This window comes from Schistocerca gregaria, chromosome 3 (genome assembly GCF_023897955.1).
Source record: "Schistocerca gregaria isolate iqSchGreg1 chromosome 3, iqSchGreg1.2, whole genome shotgun sequence".
Classification (NCBI taxonomy): domain Eukaryota; kingdom Metazoa; phylum Arthropoda; class Insecta; order Orthoptera; family Acrididae; genus Schistocerca; species Schistocerca gregaria.
Genome location: NC_064922.1, coordinates 324,997,803 through 325,018,885, shown reverse-complemented (window position 1 = coordinate 325,018,885; position 21,083 = coordinate 324,997,803). Strand labels below are relative to the sequence as shown.

At 42.7% G+C, this 21,083-nt stretch overlaps 1 protein-coding gene across 1 annotated transcript in view; it reads left to right on the top strand.

Moving 5' to 3' along the window:
• LOC126356246 (BUB3-interacting and GLEBS motif-containing protein ZNF207-like) overlaps window positions 1-1,081 on the top strand; it is a 71,326-nt gene extending 70,245 nt beyond the window's left edge. Inside the window, exon 11 of the mRNA XM_050007077.1 lies at window positions 84-1,081. The gene's annotated coding sequence lies outside the window, so the exon portion shown is untranslated. The remainder of the gene's footprint in view (window positions 1-83) is intronic.
• Window positions 1,082-21,083: the final 20,002 nt, after the last annotated feature.

Here is a 21,083-nt window from a genome sequence, read left to right as displayed (position 1 = left end):
CAAAAACATATTGTGTTTCTGTTTTAACATCCCTTAAAAACTGATAAGCTAACTTCAAATGCTATCTTACCATTTTTTTCCAGCCAAGCCAAACTTAGTCCTGGAGATTTAACAATAAAAAGAATAAACGATCAACTTAATCCAACTTACATCTTCAAGCATCTAGCCACCAGGAAATCCATTTTATCTTATTTGTTGTGTGTTTGTGAAATATTAGAAGCACCACGTGTACTATAGTGTGATGTTAGTATCAAATAAGCAGCCTTTGTTACCTAATTATCATATACAGTGTAGCTCATATGTAAATCACTGTACACTATTTTTGTATTGTTAAGTGTATCACTCAGTTTACTGGACATTCATCTACTGCGGCATTTATGTTCCAGTAAACACTGTTTTTGATCAAATTGGATTGAAACCTTTGTGGTGTGAACTAAATTTTATTAACTTAATGTTTCACGTTTGTGAAATTGTATTGTGCTGAAAAATAAGATTGAGGAGTCCTATTCCCTGTTAGAGGGAATAATTATTTAAATAGTAATATAATGGTGGTGGTGGCAAAGATCAGACATTCCACTCACAAGGTAGTAGCAACAATCACAGCACTGTAAGCTGTTGGACTCCAAGTCCCCTGCCTTATTTAGGCAGGCGATTGTCTTTATTATCTTTCATTCAGTTATAATTGTCAGCTAAAGTGCTAATGGACATTGCTCCCTGCTTTCCGACAGGTGATTATTTTCATATTATCTAACCAATCACAGCTCACAGCTGTTGGACAGAAATGTCCCCTGTTATGAACAGGCGATTGCTTTTGACCAATCACAGCTGAGTGCTGTTGGACTATTAAGTCCCCTGTCTCATGACAGGCGATTGATAGTTTGTATTAAATGATTTTGAATTGAAAAGTTAAGAAAAGAAGATGTGTGTTAACTGCCAAAATGAAAGGCAAGTACATATTTATAATTTAATTGCTGCTGTCAGTCATTTCAAAACAATATTCAGTTTTCACTGTTGTGCATATTCATTGTATAAGACTTGTAGAAACACTGTTTCTAAATAAATTTTGTTAGAAACTCAGAAATCTGTTTGTCCGTTACGTGTTTTTTCCCCCCTATCTGTTCCTCTGCCGTGCACTTCATGGTGGTTTGCAGAGTAGATGTTTTGTCAGAAGGTTGTGTTACCTGGTTGTTTATGTGGACAAAAATCTTAAAATTACATCATTGTGCAAATTTGTGATCCAATAGGACACTAATGTTTATAGTGTTATTAAAAAAACTTGCCAAATGGACATTTATTTCCCTAGAGAGGAGATGACAGAATTTCTCTCTGCTGTCAGTGGTGAATAAACTGTCCCTTCACACAACAAATAGGTTGGTCGGTGGATCCTGTAGTAGCCATGTCATCAGTACATAGAAGCATATGCTGTCCAGCACCAGTGGTAAATGTGTGATGTGGTGGCATTAACACTCCTTTTAGCACATGCAAAATTGTCGTGAGTTGTTTTAATATCACTATAATGTGTTGGTGACATCTTTATATACTAAAAAGCTTTGCTACATACAAATCAAATCATGATGTAACATTTAATATGTCCTATTTTTAAACTTTTATTGTGAAGAATTGACTTCTGTCAAAAGTACAGCAACAGTCTATAAGTGACAGAACAGTTTTGCCAAAAGCATTTCATTAGGGGGTGCCAAAAGCTTATTCTAAGAAAATGAAATAACAAGGGATGGAGTTACACTGTTAACAGTGAAATCCTTGAAAGTAAAGTTAGATATGTACTCATATTACATAGTAGAAAACCAAAAGAAGGCAGTGCTTTAACTTTTCATAAAAGGTGTTGAGATACAGACAGGCGTAATGAAAAATAATGCTAGATACATTCCGCTACTAGACTAAGTCCTTCATCAGACATACAAAACATACACATGACGTTATAATTATTTGGCAGTTTCGTAACAACAAAAACTTCAGGAAAGGGAGTTTAAGTATCGGGTTGCAGTCTCTCTTTCACACCTTTTTCATCTGTAGGGGGATGATTGAGGTTGCAGTGGTTGCCCCAGCATGTGTAGGCACTGTGTTATCTACTGTGGCTCCATAATACCACATTTAAAGGAAAAAATTGCACTAAGATAACTGTTCAGCCACAATTATTTTATTAAGTGGAGCATAGGTGTCAAAATATGGTGAAAATATTTTAGTGGTACAGTAGATGCCAGTCTATCATTTACCATTAAGGGAAAAAGAGAGAGTCTGAGATTTGCTTGGTCAGTGCAGTTTTAGGCTAGTTAGGACAATGTTTAGAAGGATGTGATGAAACTATACTTTTGCAGGCTGACTAGCTTCACAATTAAGACTTTTTCCTTTCCTCTTCCCCAGGAAGCTTAGCTGTAGTGGCTGCTGTATCAACGTACTACTCTATCCACAAGCAGTTGAATAGACTGGCTCTGTTAGAAAGTGAACTGTAATTATGTCTGTATCTGAGATAAAAGTATTTTAGTATTAACTGGATGGCAATATATTCATTCGTTTGTTTTCTGTCTCTTTCCTCATTTTATGTCTCGACCAGTTTTGAATTATTTGTCATGTTATGGCTTGGGATGCACTGCAGAATAACACATTACTGTGACTGCAATAGTAGGTCCCCATTTGATTTGCAAAAAAATGAAAGTACAGGGGTTTGACAAAAATATGGAAACACCAAAAACACAACACATTATCATGTGTACTGCAGCATAGTAAACCTGTTGGCATTCAGAACAGCTTCCACTCATCTCAGAATGGATAAATACATGTCCTGTATGGTTTTCAAGGGAATCTCATACCAGTCTTCGTGCAAAACAGTTGCAAGTTCTGGTAGAGATGATGTTTCACCCAGCCTTTCCTCCAAAGTAGAGCATAAAAGCTTAATAATTTTGAGATTTGATGACTGGTGGGCATGGAATATGTGGCAATTCATCCTTGTGCTTGCAAAATGAGCCCTGAATGATGCAAGCTTTGTGGTCTGGGGTCCTGTCAGGTTGGAACACAGGGTCACCATTGTGACAAACTTTGTACCATGGGATGGATCTCATGAACGAAAATGCTCACCTAATCCTTGGGTACTAATGCGATGTTGCAGTGAGACCATGGGACCCATGGAATACAGTGATATGGTAGCCCAAATTATCAATGAAACCCTGCTATGTTTCACGAATTATCAATGAAACCATGAGATGTTTTACGCAAACTCAACCAGAACTTGGAAACAATATGAAACAAGACTCACTCGACCGAATGACTTTCTTCCATTGCTCCATAGTTTAGTTTTTATGGCTTTGGCGCCATGTTTTCCTGTAAATGGCCATTAGCATCACTAGTGAGTGATTTTCGCATTCCAGCTTGTTCTGAATTCCCTGCTTGAAGCTTCCTTTATGACGTTTTTGGTGCTGACATGGTTTGATAGTGCAACATTCGGCTCTGAAGTGACTTTAGCAGCTGTCGTTGTGTTTTCTCATTGCAGCCCTCTTCAGTGACTTTCAGGGTCATTCGATACACACTTTCGTCCGCGTTGTGTTACTCAATGGATGATGCTTTAGTGCCTTCTGTGTATGCTGTAAAAATCTTAAATACGGTGCCTCTCCACCAAAGACCTCAGCTCTCTTGATTACTCGTCATACAAGTACAATCAATTTACTTCATTCAGATTCACTTAGCTTCGACATAAAGCACTGACAACTTCACAGAACACTGATATAATCGCAACTGACATTGTGACGTATTCAGGACAGTGCACAGGCGCACTTAATAATCAAATTGCAGAGTGTTTCAAGAAGAATTACCTGATTTTGGGCGGTAATAATTAACGAAACACGGGACGTGCCAGTTAGGAAATGGAATGTTGAATGGGCGTGGCTTAGAGATTCAGAAACTCGGCTTTAGATGTCAGTCAGTGCGTCTCCCCGGTTTGCAGTCTGTCATAAGAAAGGCTGTCCGCTCAGCAGAAGACATTATGGTGTACTGCAGCACGCAAAGAGTGAGTAGTGATTTCTGTTTTCTGTGGTATTCATTGGCGTTTCTGTATTGACCCGCCTGCATAAAAAAAGCATATGTCGTTGGTATCGCCAATTTTAAGAGACAGGATGTTTGCGCAAAGGTTGACTCGCACTTCTGATGACATCGTGGAAAGAATTCGGCAAATGGTTGAGCAGAGTCCATGAAGAAAAGTTTACTCGTTGGGTAAGCAGAGAGATGGCAATGCCTCATACGACTATCTGGCGAGTGTTAGGCGTCGTTTGGTGTATGAACCATACAGACTGGCACTAAAAACGACGTCAGTTTCTCAGTAACATTCTGCCTTAATGCTGGATAAGGCCCAAGGGACCCCCTAAGACACTGCTCTGATTCTCGGTCTCTAAGTTTATGTTTTTGTCTTTTAGCTCGGTGTCAAACGAAGCAGCTGCAACATTCACTTGGTGGCTGCCGCACTCGTCTGCGGATATACACTATGTGATCAAAAGTATCTGGACACCCCAAAAAATATGTTTTTCCTATTAGGTGCATTGTGCTGCCAGGATACCCCTGGTGATTATCCTTTTGAGTGCCAGGTCCTTAACGTACTGCTGCCCCACCCCTCCCCCTCTCCTTACTCTCCCTCCCTGATACAGGTAAGCTTCCATAGCTTGGTTATTTGAATAGTCCCTCACTTAATCAATTTTATTGACTGCTTAATTAAATTGATCGATGAATTAATCACTCCCCTTTGGTAAACCCTCCTCGATCTGGAAATAGGCGGTTCCATGTTGTAGAGGAAGGATCTCACCACAGGAAATTCAGTTATGTAGCAGAAAGCATAGTGTTTATTTATTAAAACAATCCAGTTTGCAGGGGTTGGATTTCTCTTGCTCATCATTCTCTGCTGTTTGGGAAGATGCAGGACTTGTAAAGAAATAATTAAATCTATCGCACAGTGCAAGGAATACCATCGTGAAACACACATCACACGTAATTAAACTTCTGTTCGATCACGAAGCATTCACCGTGCACTGGATGACACACCACCACCCGTGCATGTTACCAGACCTCGCAACACAAGCGAGAGCGTGCTTGGGCCCTGCGACTGACACACTGGATGCCACGCTAATCTCGGAACAAAAGTACCTGAGAAATTCCTGTCGAAACTTGTGCCCCTGTGGAACACCAATGCATGCGAGAACTCTTGCCAAGATAGATTCCTGACTGAGGTTGGATTCCGCCATGGACTCTTTAAGTTACCATCTCTGTTAGAGAGAAAGAGGATCTCACAACAAGAATTTCAGTTATATAGCATAGGATATATTGTCTATTTACAAAATTTAATCTGGGGGGGGGGGGGGCGGTGGATGGATCTCACTTTTATTTGGTGGTAAAAGCTCAGGATCCAGGAAAAAGGATGCAAGGTGCAATTTCTCAAAGTATTTAAAGATATGCTAAGTCAAATAATAAAAATATGAAAAGTTATAAGCCAACAATCTAATGAAATTATGTTGCATATTTAGATGCAAACAATTTATATGGGTGGTAAATGTCCCAGTTTTTACCATTTAAACATTTACATCGGTTAGAACCAACATATTTTCACGCTTAAGAAATATTTAAAGTATCAGACGACCATAAACATGGTTATATTTGAGAAGTTTATTTAGAATATCGAAGTTATTTACATAACTTACATAAAAATTTACCGTTAGCACCAGTATAACAATTTTAAATAATAAAGAAACACATGTTTCACATGATAGATATCTTGAACAACGTTTAAATCTTGGATTAAAATTAAAGAAAAGTCATAGAATCTTAACATTTGAACAATCAGACTGGTTGAAGAAATACACTTTAAAACAGAAATAAGAAAGAATGCAGCTTACGATTGTGAGAAAGATTTCTACAAGTTAATGAATGATTCAGTATTTGGAGGAAAATGGAAAATGTTAGAAATTGACACCATATTAAAATAATATCAAATACAAGAAAATATATGTAACATATTTCAAAACAAAATGTTGAACATACTACTGTTTTTTCAATAAATCTAAACCTGGTTCATATGAATAAAATATTGTTCAATAAATCAATTTATATTGGAACGAGTACACTACATATTTCAAAAAGAAAAATTTCAGCATTATGCTACAAAACCGAAATAAGACGATAATATAGGTTTATACACTCCTGGAAATGGAAAAAAGAACACATTGACACCAATGTGTCAGACCCACCATACTTGCTCCAGACACTGAGAGAGGGCTGTACAAGCAATGATCACACGCACGGCACAGCGGACACACCAGGAACCGCGGTGTTGGCCGTCGAATGACGCTAGCTGCGCAGCATTTGTGCACCGCCGCCGTCAGTGTCAGCCAGTTTGCCGTGGCATACGGAGCTCCATTGCAGTCTTTAACACTGGTAGCATGCCGCAACAGCGTGGACGTGAACCGTATGTGCAGTTGAGGGACTTTGAGTGAGGGCGTATAGTGGGCATGCGGGAGGCCGGGTGGACGTACCGCCGAATTGCTCAACACGTGGGGCGTGATGTCTCCACAGTACATCGATGTTGTCGCCAGTGGTCGGCGGAAGGTGCACGTGCCCATCGACCTGGGACCGGACCACACGGATGCACGCCAAGACCGTAGGATCCTACGCAGTGCCGTAGGGGACCGCACCGCCACTTCCCAGCAAATTAGGGACACTGTTGCTCCTGGGGTATCGGCGAGGACCATTCGCAACCATCTCCATGAAGCTGGGCTACGGTCCCGCACACCGTTAGGCCGTCTTCCGCTCACGCCCCAACATCGTGCAGCCCGCCTCCAGTGGTGTCGCGACAGGGATGAATGGAGACATGTCGTCTTCAGCGATGAGTCACTTCTGCCTTGGTGCCAATGATGGTCGTATGCGTGTTTGGCGCCGTGCAGGTGAGCGCCACAATCAGGACTGCATACGACCAAGGCACACATGGCCAACACCCGGCATCATGGTGTGGGGAGCGATTCTCCTACACTGGCCATACACCTCTGGTGATCGTCGAGGGGACACTGAATAGTGCACGGTACATCCAAACCGTCATCGAACCCATCGTTCTACCATTCCTAGACTGGCAAGGGAACTTGCTGTTCCAACAGGACAATGCACGCCCGCATGTATCCCGTGCCACCCAAGGTGCTCTAGAAGGTGTAAGTCAACTGCCCTGGCCAGCAAGATCTCCGGATCTGTCCCCCGTTGAGCATGTTTGAGACTGGATGAAGCGTCGTCTCATGCGGTCTGCACGTCCAGCACGAACGCTGGTCCATCTGAGGTGCCAGGTGGAAATGGCATGGCAAGCCGTTCCACAGGACTACATCCAGCATCTCTACGATCGTCTCCATGGGAGAATAGCAGCCTGCATTGCTGCCAAAGGTGGATACACACTGTACTAGTGCCGACATTGTGCATGCTCTGTTGCCTGTGGTTCTGTCAGTGTGATCATGTGATATATCTGACCCCAGGAATGTCAATAAAGTTTCCCCTTCCTGGGACAATGAATTCACGGTGTTCTTATTTCAATTTCCAGGAGTGTATTTAATCAGTTTGCAGGAGATGGGGTCACTCATTAAGAAGGCATCATTACTGCACCCCCGCCCTCTTGCTTCCGATGACATAACTGTAATCACAAGGGAATGGAATGAAGTGCTATATAATATCCTCTGTTTGGGGGGTCTCCCGTGTGTGTGTGTGTGTGTGTGTGTGTGTGTGTGTGTGTGTTTCATCAGGGTGCAAGTCAAAATAGCCCACTGTCCTAATTACAGATCACATTACTAAATACCACAGACCGGATATCGACGGCCACCAAACAGAGCATCAAGTGGCAGCATTCTGTTGATTGCCTAATTCCAGACTCGCTTCTTGCATCAGTCACTCTCAAGGAGCTACTCCCTGCTTGTTTGTGTGAACCAACATCTTCAAACATGAAGATGGAGGTTTTCATCTCACCTCAGAATACTGTATTCCTATTGGCCAATGCTGGAGACAAAGGGAAAGCTGACACAATTTCGATATCAAAAATATAGTGAAATAATCATGTGCACTAACCTGTGTAATTGTTTAACAATTTACAGATCATTTCCAACTTTAAAATGATCCTTCTTCTCAGTAAAGCATACTTTCAACGAACATTATGCGAATCAAGTAATGAATTTCCGTCACAAATAGATCGTGGCGCTAAACACTCAGAGGTCTTGTACGCGCCCTCCACCACCACTATGTTTCAACGAAACGTATATGATGGAAAAAATGGTGATGCAATAGAGAGAACAGCAAATACCACTGCAAGAGACAGCCCACTGCATTGTATTGAGAAGCACTAAACACGACACATTTAAACTATGATTCAGTCCATAGCAGTAGTTGTCATGGCTTGATGTTGGAGATACCTGAAAACACGTGCACACCTCACGCACTCCCTTCCCGAGGTCTCCATGTACAACACCAGCGCCGCATAAAGAGGTCAGTGAAAATTTCCGTCGTGGCTGCAGTCGTGGGCGCGCATGTATGCCAGTGTGTACCATCCCTGGCGATGGAGGACATCCAGGGCTGATTGGAGTGATAGAAATCCAGATGCTATTAATACGTCAACTGTAAATGCCCATCGATTTGTATCTCCTGTCACGTCAGACACACACGTCCGCTTCTGCCACGCTCACCCAGCACACTGGTAACTTCGCCAACCCTTGCTGTCTCGGGCAAGATCAGAAAAATGCATTCTTTGTGCACGTCAAAGGCTGAGCTAATCTGTCATCCCCTGTTGCCGACTCCTCGTGACGTCCCCTGAAGACATCCACGGTGCATTATGAAAGCAGCAGCTGCAGCTTGGACGTATACAATAGTTCTAAACAATTCCACCCCGACGTAGAGCATACAGTTTAAAAACTCCACTTTACCCAACCCAAGGTAGCGATGTTGTTGACCACACACCTCAAATTTCTCATGCAAAGTGTATATTCCTCCCGTCTATACGGGTTATTTTCGAAGATAGAAGAAATATACACATTTCGACGCCGCTGAAGTATTGTTACTTGTGAAAATCTTGTACAGGCCTACGGCATAGGCTGTATTCTCTCTTTAAGTATTCTTTCATCAACTAGAAAATTATCTTTCGTTTCCTGTTTTGAAATGCATCACAGGGCTAGGATATTAACACAGTTTTGGTTCATGATGGAGCGCTAAAAGATCGACCACAGCCACAGGAAGCCTCACTTTCAGACTCTCTTAAGGTAAGCCCAAAGTAAAGTTGTAAATATAAGTTTTATGCTACATATCGCTTCATAAATCCGGTAGGCGAGACATTCAAATATCGTTAAAAGATATCGCCGCAACGAAAAAACACCAACTCAAGAACCGTTCACTGATCTCAAATTGATAGTCTAATTTATTAAACTGATGATGAGTCACTTTGGATGGCGAGTAATTTATCTCTTTCAGTAGTTGGATTGCACTCACCAGGTAGTTCAAATGGGAATTCCTGGAGGGAAGACGATGTTCTGTCCGAGGAACACTATTGAGAACCGACGTTTGAAGCTGACCACATAAGGGATCTATCACCGTCAACAAATATTACGCGTAATGATCGCGCTATTAAAAACACGATCGCAACTATGTTGTCGTCATCCTGCATAAAAAGCTGTCTTGCTTCTACGGGTACACACAAGTCTCTGATCATGTAACACTTTCTGGTAGAAATGCTGTCAGCGATTTGTGAATGAAGTCTCTCAATTCAGCCACTTACTTTGAAACGTATGGATTTGAAATATGATTGAAATTACTTAACTGACATTAAACACAACTGTTACAATGGGAATGGCACATGAAAGTGTGATTTATCTTGTCGCTTATGTGCACTATGCCCAGTATTGAATTTTTCTGACTGTGAGTATGTAAAGTGTCAATAACTTTTAACCAAACCAAAACTGCATGAATTATGTAACACAAAAACTGAATCGTACAACATTATTGATTTGAAATTGGGCTTGATAATAAAACAAAACTTTGTCAATTTGAAAATAATGGTCCTTGTGCTTAATGAATCGTATCTCTGAATTAGTAAAATTTATCTTTATCTGCGAAATGGTAACGCTCTTTGCAGTGCTCTCTGTTAGTACTTTAAATTGCATAGTCAGCCAACAGCTATTCTAGCATGCATTTTAATTAAATCGAATATGACCAAGGCAGTGAATTACTGAGAAAAATAGTGAATCAAAAATGATGTGGATCTGGGAAGTGGTATTGACTTGGGGCAAGTAACAATATGGCACTAACTTTAGAACTTGCATTTTGACACCGAAAATTAATAATGCTCAAAATTAACACACTCGATTAGCTGATTATACATCAACAATTATCTTTACAAAATCGTTGGATATGAAAGCTATACATTGTCTCAATCACCAGTTATGAATGCTGGCCGCGGTGGTTTCGCGGTTCTAGGCGCTACAGTCTGGAACTACAGTCGCAGGTTCGAATCCTGCCTCGGACATGGATGTGTGTGATGTCCTTAGGTTAGTTAGGTTTAGTTCTTCTAAGTTCTAGGGGACTGACGACCCAAGCAGTTGAGTCCCATAGTGCTCAGAGCCATTTGAACCAGTTATGAATATGCACATTGCATTTGTAACAAAACTTTCTTTACCTTAATGATGTCCAACTTCTGTTGAAATTCCTTCTACAGTCACCAAATATCGTAGTATCTTGCAAACAAATAAATCATTACTGTCCGTAGCGAGTAGTGTAATATATATTATATGCAGCACACATCATGTACAACATGTCCTCACACTTGAGTCCTCCATACATCTCTAAACGAGTCACCTTTTTCGATCCCATCTGCTACAGTAAAACTATGATGTAGTTTTAAATAGTGACTATGCAACTTGTAAATGTTCCTCAGTCTCTGCCCCCACAACCTCAGCGGCTTCGCATATGCGACCGCTCCAATTCAAGTCGGAGAGTGCTATATCTACCACGTTCTGCAACCCATGTAGAAAGAGGGTAAGCTGAGTTCATGTGACAGGACTGTGTTTTGACCATTCGATGGAAATGGGAACATACTGTCTAGCTTCGCCAACCGTGTACAATGTGCAAGGTAAGCGCCAAAACGAAGCTTTCTTCTGCGACACGAAGTAGTATAAAAGTCAGTAGAAACAGTTACAGTGATGTTTCTTATTGAGAAAATTAGGAAGAGTTATCATACAGGAACTGGAATAAGGACGAGGATTTTGCTACTACACTACAATGTGTTAATAAAGTAATACAGTCTGAGAGAGATCTATGTCCCTCAGGGTGCGTTTTTGTCTGTCACCCAAACATTCTGTCGTCGCTATTTTGTATCATCCAACAGAGAAAAACTACGAATTACAAAAGCTCCGCTAACTTCATTTGAGAGAACTCGATAAGATTTTCACTGCATCTCTCTCTGCTGATGTATCTATAGCAAATACAGTCTGCTTGCCAGCATCGAGTATATATGGTCATCCCATTAATTATACAGGTATTGATCGATTGGAGATGGTGGCCAGTGATCGAAGCCACTTGCACAGACCAGTGTAAAGTTTCATCATCTGTGTTGTAGAAGGACCACATATCATACACTATCTGTCGCAAGAGAGGGTCCTGTTTTCTTGATTGATACACCTCTTTTCTGCTGTAACACACTTTATATACCACCATACATTTTGTTTTTCTGTGACAACTTCAAGGTCTGTGTCAGGTTCTAAACTGATATTAACATGTTTTAAGCCATTGGCTCTCACAGAAAAAAAACATACTGGATGGTTTTAAATAATACAGTCGCAACATATGGAAACTGGAAGAGTTTTATGGCGCTGTGGAGTATTTCCAGACAGGTGTCCTAAGGTGCTGGACGCCTTCTACATTTAGACACATGTTTCACAGATATAGCTGATTGCTCGGGGTTCCATTACGATTTATTTCTCGTATTGCACTCATGTAGCTACATGATTACTGTTTCGGTGCTAGCCATCCCCGGATGATGTCCTCCACGGAGACTCTTTCGCCATCTCAAACGCCGGCCGCTGTGGCCGAGCAGTTCTAGGTGCTTCAGTCCAGAACCGCGCTGCTGCTACGGTCGCAGGTTCGAATCCTGCATTGGGCGCAGATGTGTGTGATGCCCTTAGTTTAGTTAGGTTTCAGTAGTTCTAAGTCTAGGGGACTGATGACCTCAGATGTAAAGTCCCATAGGGCATAGAGACATTTGAACCATCTCAAACAAGTGATGTCACTCGGTCATTATGTCGTAATCAACAGCATATCAGTGGTCAAAAAGGATGGAACTGTACTGTACTGTACTGTAATAATAAGCATCACAATTGATAGTGCGATCAATTTTGGCAGTTTTACCAGTTTTATTACAATGCTGTTTAGCGGCAGATGGTTCTCTTTTTTCCTGCTGTCGCGTACTCGTTCCCACATGTAAGAGTTGTTCTGCAGCAAGCCGGAAGGCATGGAAGTAATCCCTCAGTTTCCCGCATTTCGACGTATTTTCCCTCAGTTAACACTTATTTTTCGTAATTTTATCGGTTTTATGTAGCTTCTACCCATGCAATGATATTACTTCTTGTTCCGTATTATAAAATTGTTTGTAAATGTAGTACAGTTGCCAACACCTAATGCACTATTTTTCTGCTCAGGTGACATAGTACAGCACTGTACTTTAATCCATCCAGCCACCTCCAACCACATATTCTACAGTTGCGGTACGTTTTCTATGTTGATGAGTTTATGGGATAGCCAAACATCTAGCCCAATTACTAAAACCACTTCTGGGTAACAGCCCATACCATGTAAAGAACTCGACAGAATTTGTTAAGGTACTCCAAGAGCTGTGCATAGATGAGGGGGATCTACTAGTCAACTAGGCTGTTGTGTCCCTTTTCACCCATGTGCTGCTCGACGATTTCTTAGCGCTTCTCAAGGGGCACTTCGATGAAGACGCAATGAGACTCTTCCGTCACATGCTAGCTACCAATTATTTCAAATCTGCTGGGGAAATTCTATGAGCAAATCGATGGGGTTGTCATGGACTCCCCCTTAGCCCCGGGTATTGCCAACCTTTACATGGAACACTTTGAAGATGTAGCACTTAACACTGCCTGTTTTATAGATATGTTGATGACACTTTTGTGGTGTGGCCACATGGCAAGGAAAGCGTACAGGAGTTTCTGTGTCATCTCAGTGGCATACATGAAAAATATCAAGTTCACCATGGAAGTAGAAGAGAATGGATGCCTACCCTTCCCTGATATTTTAATTGAGAGAAATCCATGCAGTACATTGGGACGCTCGGTCTACAGGAGAAGGACACACAATGACCATTAACTTAATGCTTAGAGTTGCCACCATCCAGCACAACGCAACTGAGTACTAAACACCTTTGTACATGGAGCCAGGTCCATCTGTGACAGGGGGAGTTTGCCACAGGAGTTGCAGCATCTGTGGGAAACTTTCCGTAAGAGTAGCTACAGAGAGACGCAGATAATATGCACGGAACGTGAAAAGTAATGGACATACTTTGCTCGACCAAAAACACTCTAGGGTAACAGACGCCGGGCATCTACACAGTATCAAGTGCGAATATGGAAGGCAGTACATCGGACAAACGCAATGGTGTATATCACAGTGCTGTACAGAGCACACCAGAAACGTGCGCTTAGGACAAATAAGCAAGTCTGCGGTTGCAGAGCATAGCGTTAACGAGGGGTACACATTTATATTTGAAGAAACGAAAAATATATGCAGTGCTAACGGATTCTGGGATTCCGTCTTCGCCGGCCGCGGTGGTCTCGCGGTTCTAGGCGCTCAGTCCGGAACCGCGCGAATGCTACAGTCGCAGGTTCGAATCCTGCCTCGGGCATGGATGTGTGTGATGTCCTTAGGTTAGTTAGGTTTAAGTGGTTCTGAGTTCTAGGGGACTGATGACCACAGATGTTAAGTCCCATAGTGCTCAGAGCCATTTGAACCATTTTGATTCCGTCTTCAAGGAGGCAGTGGAAATACATCTCCACAACAATCTGGCCAACCGGAATAGTGTATTTCAATTTCATGCAATTGAGAAGATACATCAGGGACGCTCAGTTGTGAAAGTGACGGGATCCGCGGACAGAATGGACAGCGATCCGGACCCAACGCCCGCATCAGAGCCATGCATTGGTTACCCCACCACCATCCGCACTGTGAACCCTCACCACCGGCTGCGCATCTCTTCACCCCTTTCCGGAGGTGCCCGCCTGCAGAAGAGGAGAACGGTCAAGTAACTATATAGAAATGTGCAGCACAGAAAATGGGCTGACCCTATGACACCATTACTTGCAACATGAAACACATGGTCCTGCAGATAAGGTGTGCACTGTGTGGGAAAAACCACGTGGCAGGGTACCAAGGTTGTGAGGTTCACAAAAAAAAAACACACAGAAGGTAAAGGGTGCGAAGGTCGCCCCCCCCCCCCCCCCACACACACACAAGTAAATAAGACACCACCACCCCATCAAACTACACAGAGACACAAAACAGGACAACACATACAGACTTGGGCAAAACGAAGGCCTTACAGACCAAGAGCAACATATGCAGAAGTGGTTTCCCCACCAAAAACTATGGAAGCGTCGAGATATCGATACAAGCCTTATCGCACACACGCACACGCACACGCACACGCACACGCACACGCACACGCACACGCACACGCACACACACACACACACACACACACACACACACACACACACACACAAAATAACAACACCAGGAAAACCACAATGACCAGCTCCACCAAGACAGAGGAAGTTCTAGGGAACTCCACACTCAATCCACCCTCTCAGAATCAATTGTTAGGCATTATGGTCAAGACCGTGAGCCTCATCTTGGAAACGTGAAGGAATTCACAGAGGCCCAGAAGCAGAACACTCAGATTCCCACTGCCCTTCAGGCAGCAGTCCAGCAGTCACTCCCCTCTGCGACTTCCTCAGTAGTTTCGAAACCCCATCATGGATAGATGACCAATTATCCAAAGCCTGACAATGTGTGTCTTTAATGCAGATGGCGTTGTTAATCAAGAGGTCAAGTTCAGAGAACTCATGAAGGATTTCTCCATCGACATATACCTGATGGAGGAAACCCACCTAAAACTGGGAATAAAAGCAACAGTTCCCAACTACATTAACTACCATAAAGACAGGCCAACCCAAAGTGGAGGAGTGGCCATATACATCAAAAGATGGGTCCTCCACTACCAAGTATTCTTACCAGCTACCAACAAAATCGAAGCAGTGGTGGTGGAAGTAACAACTGCCACTGGACCCCCAGTTTTTGCAATCTACCAACCCCAACAAGACGAGGGAGACATAGCTGCTCTACGGCAAATTGAAGGCAAATACATAATAGGAGGTGACTTCAATGCCTAACACCCCAATTGGAACTCTAGAGTAACCTCCAGAGCAGGCGCCAAACTGCAACAACTAGGGTGCGACCACCACTTCGAAACATGGGGTCTGGTAGAGCCCACACATTTTCAAAAACTGGAGTTAGGTCCAATGTGTTAGACATAGCTGTCACTAGAAGGGTCACGGGGTTTGTGGCTGCAAGGACAATCAACAGAATGTTCTCTGACCACAACCCAGTGATTCTAGAGGTTTGATATGGGAGAATGGGTAGCACTCCCATGGTTCCAGACGTCCTACAAACGTACAGACTTGGAGCGATACCAAGAATCTGTCGCCTCTTATGTTGCTCACACTCCGCTACTTACTGCCAAAACAGTAGAACAAGCGCTACAAACCTAACAGGAGCCATCCTGCAGGCAGCGGAAGGTGCCACTCCTCCACAAAGGAATGGACCGCCCCCACACGTACAACTCTCGGAAAATTTGTGACAATAGAGTGGAAGATCACCAGAAATCTGGCCACCAGGAGGATGCTCAATCGTCTACAGAGAGAGCTGAAGGTAGCGCTCAATGAGCATAGAAACCATCAATGGCAAAACCGCCTCACGGCCCTCAAAGTAGACGATCACACACTATGGCAAGCAACCAAGCACTTTACCAAATGACGCAATAGGTTGCCGCCACTGCACGGCGAGAGGGGGTCTGGCCTACAGCCATTCTGGAAAGGCCAATGCCCTTGCCGACACCTTTGAGAAGTAGTTCCAAGTGGCAGAATCCCAAGATGGCAAACATGAAGAGGTAGTACATCAACTGGCTGTCTTAATGCTGAGGAGGACCCAGAGGACGAACCCCCACTTTTCGTCCCCAAAGATATGGCCAAATTAATTAGGTCCCTCTCAAACAAAAAAGGCGCCAGGACATGACAGTGTCACCAACCAGCTAATTAAAAACCTTCCACCCTCAGCTATCGAACACCTCGCCAATGTCTTCAACAAGATTACTCATACCCGCGAGTTCCCAGCTTACTTTAAACGTTTGGAAGTGGTTGCAATACACCAACCAGACCCTTTATTCCCACAGCACTACAAGCTGACAAGCATCTTGCCAACTCTCAGCAAGACCCATGAGCACCTCCTCCTAATTAATACCCCTATGAGATGACATCACCAACGAGTGACTTCTGCCAGATTTCCAATTCGAATTCAGACAGAAGCACTCTGCCCCCAACAGATCATGAGACTGGTGGAAGTAGCCACAGAGGGCTTCAACCATAGAGGCTACTCTGGGATAGTGCTATTTGATGTAGCCAAAGCCTTCGACTCAGCATGGCAAAAGGGCTACTATACAAGTTATACGCACAGAGGTCCCCCGGGATCATAGTCAGGCTACTCCAAAGCTATCTCATGAACAGTACTTTCTCTGTCAAGGGAGAAACAGCCACCTCCACCAAAAGGCGTATTGGTGATGGAGTACCACAGGGATTTGTGATGAGGCCCGTTTTGTACAGTCTGTACACTGCAGACGCTCCCACAGGCCCCCTGGTGCACACTGCACAGTATGCTGACGACACAGTCTTTTACACTCGTATTGCGAAGAAGGACTTGGTCATTCACAGACCACAAAGGGTTTTAGATAACACAGAAACATGGGCCCGTCGCTGGTGCATCACCATCAACCCTGAAAAGACATAGGCTATGCTGATTACCCAGAGGCTCAGGAGATACGGAAACATGGAAACCCCACATAGACGAGGTCCACAGGAAGGTCTGCACCAGAATGTCTATCCTATACCCAGTCCTCAATACAACGAGCTCCCTTCCCTGCTCTGTAGGAGTAAATGTCTATCAGGCACTTATACTCCCAGTAATGGAGTATGCATGCCTTGTCCGGGCATTAGCGCCAAAGCAGCATCTGGAAAACCTCCAGAGGCTGCAGAACTACGCCCTCAGGAGGTCACTGCATCTACCCATGGGATTTCCCATCGACGGTCTTCACGCTGCTGCCGAAATCCCCCTCCTCAAAGAAAGATTCCAACATCTGGCAAGTGCTTTCTATGGGAGCTCTTCCAGATCTGGAAATAACCTCATCCACTCCCTAGGTCGGTATGACTTGTCCCGTGATAAACACAAACGCCATATGACGATATTTGAAGACTAAGTCGAAGAGAAAATTCCCAAAATCTCCAAATCCTAATTCCAATCCTTAAAATACACAACATCTCGCCAACTTCAGGCAAGTACAAGACACCATCAGAACACGACCACAATCTACATCTACATCCATACACCGCAGGCCACCGTACGGTGTGTGATGTAGGGTACCTTAACTGCCTGTATCGGTTCTCCCTTCTATTCCAGTCTCGTATTGTTCATGGAAAGAAAGATTTCGGTATGCCTCTGGGTGGACCCTAATCTCTCTGGTTTCGACGTCCTTGTTCCCGTCATTTGGTAACCAACCTGCCCTATTGTGTAGCAACGAGAGCGAAGTAGTACTGTAGACTGAGTGGCAACTGTAATGGGTGTATCATTTTGAGCAAATCTGGACATAGCCAGAGAAGTTTCTAGATAAAAATATTTGTAAATCAACGTTGCAAGACAAAGTAGAAACGAAAATTCATAGTAATAATAATAATAATAGTAGTAATAATAATAATAATAATAATAATAATAATAATAATAAAAAGAAGAAGAAGAAGAAACGTTACCTCCACTATTAGACAGCCCATGAAAAAGAGACTGAGAGCCCCACATGCGAAATTAGTTCTTACTCTGTGCATGTAACTTCACTGCTACTACTGTTCTCACTTGCTGTTTTTTCTGGATTTGTAGGAGAGCTACAATTAAGCAGGTATTCCAAAAATCTTTGGTTGAAATGACGAAAGGATGGACTGGGTGAACTGCGTCGTCCTGATTTATACCACACCAAAGTAGCTGTGGTACTACTGAGTTTTGCAGTTTGACGGATTGCTGTTAATGCAAGGTAAATAATGAAACAATTTTGTTACCGCAGTCAATCGCTCTCAGGAATCTATCATCGCTTTCATGCGCTACTTTCAGCCAAGAAACAACTTTTTTTCTTAGTAAAAAGATCGTATCGTAAAATGCTGCCCAATTTCATGAACTGAATCTACAACTAAGAACCTCAGTCGAACGCTGGGAGATACATTAAGGTGACAAAAGTCATGGGATAGCGATACGCACATATGCAGATGGCGGCAGAATCACGTACACAATTTATTAAAGGGCAGTGCATTGATGGAGCTATCATTTGTACTCAGGTAATTCATGCGGTCGCATGATGGGAATTAACAGACTTTGAATGTGACATGGTAGTTGGAGCTAGATGCATGGGACATTCGATTTCGGAAATCGTTAGAGAATTCAATATTCCGAGATCCACAGTGTCAAGAATGTCCCAAAAATACCAAATTTCAGGCATTATCTCTCACTACAGACAAAGCAGTGGCCGACGGCCTTTAGTTAATGGCAGTGAATCAGCATTCTTGTAGAGCTATCAGTGATAACAGACAAGCAACAATGCGTGAAATAACTGTAGAAACCAATGTGGGACATCCGAGGAACATATCAATTAGGACAGTGTGGTGGAATTTTGCTAAGAACATGACTGTCCGCAGCACCTCACCTGGGATCGTGAACATATCATTAGGTCCCTAGATGACTGGGGAACTGTGACCTGGTCAGATGAGTCCTGAATTCAGTTGGTAAGAGATGATGGTAGGGTTCAAGTGTGACACAGACTCCAGGCAGCCATGGACTCAAGTTGTCAACAAGGCACTGTGCATATCTAGTAGTGGCTCCATACTGGTTTGGGCCATTTTTACATGCAATTGACTGGATCCCCTGGATCAACTGAACCAATCATTGGCTGGAAATTGCTTTGTTCAGCTACTGGGAGAACATTTGCAGCCATTCAAAGAATTCATGTTCCTAATCATAGATGGAATTTTTTATGGTTGACAATGCACCATGTTAGTGCATCACAATTATTCGTGATGGGTTTGAAGAACATTCTGGACAGTTCAGTCGAATGATTAGGCCACTCAGGTTGCCTGGCATGAATCCCACTGAACATTTAAGGCACATAATCAAGAGGTCATTTTGTGTACAAGATGCTTCAGTGGCAATAATTTCGCAATTATGGACAGTTGTAGAGGCAACATGGCTCAGGATATCTGCAGGGGACTTCTAACAACTTGTCGAGTCCATGCCATGTCGAGTTGCTACAGTACACAGGGCATTTGTCACTTCAGTGCAATAACAATGTGCTGTGGTTGCATACACTTTTCGATTTAACACAGTAGTGTTTACCACAGCCAAAACACACTATAATAGTTACACAGTAATTTCATCATTTTTTTCGCTCATGTTTTAGTTCATTTTCTTTGTACATAAATAGAAATTGGCATTTTGTTGGTAAGAACAGATACGCTGGGACTCAAAAATAGCAGTTGATTGAAAAATACAAAATCGACAACTTGTCAGTTATGCAGTATTGTTTCTTCACTGGCGATTTGTGTTCAAGCACGGATTTCTCCCTGTGATTTCATATTTTTATCCAACCCCTGTATAACAAACAAGTTAAAAAACATTTTTCTTGTAAGCCTTTCGAAGTTTTGTTTGAAATTTTTTATACATAAGGGCTACTGTTTAATGTTCTTCTTGTCATGGAGGCACCCTTGCTCTGTCATCAGAAATAATTAATGTTATGCTTGGTTACCGAACTCATAATGCACATTTGTTAACCGAGTACATGACACACAAAAACGATGTTTACAAAAATGATACATATCATAAAAACTAAAATGTTGGTAGAAATCCTGTAATTGTGAGAAAGTGAATGAATGCCACTTGCTTTGGCTATGCCACAGCTGGGACTCATGTCCCAGTATTACCTCGCCTAGTAATAGTGTGGAAAGAACCTTATTCTACATTGGGTTAAATGCAAACAGCCTTCTCTAACCCCCATGAAAGGAAATAAAAAGAAAAAAATAATATTTGTTACTTGAGATTCTAGTATTTTTCTTGCATTTACATTCTGGATGCAGTGTGTTTAAAGGTTATGAGTGTTATTTTACTGTTAGAAAACGGGTTATCAGATGACATATTGTTCACTTTGATTTAATAGAGAGGTTGAGGCACTGGAGGGAGCTCAAAAAAGTTGGCCGTGCGTGGGGCTAGTGCCATGCAAGAAAGTTGTTCTCTTGTTTCAAGGAAAACCATTTTCCAGTGAAAGACGATCTCCCTTCAGCGAGACCTACAGGCTTGGATGAAGAAAGTTTACATTGTTTCATTCACGATGATTCACTCATTGTGATGAATAGCAAATGTGTACAACTGAGACCTTTTCATCTTCATGTGACATGTGCGTTAATTGGGCAAGGTTCAAAAATTGAGTAGAGGTGTATTGCATACTCTTATTCTAAACATCAAAGATAAATGGCTGGCAATATCTTCTGGGTTGTATGGCAGTGGCCCATTGAACTCTTCTATCCCTGACATTTCGTCCAAAGCTACGTTGGACATTTCTGGAGGTGCTCCTGGTTTTGCTGAGTCTTGCCGACTGATGAGTCGGACATCGAAGAACCGTGGAAAGTGGTCGTGGCCTGAATTTCATGTCATAGCAG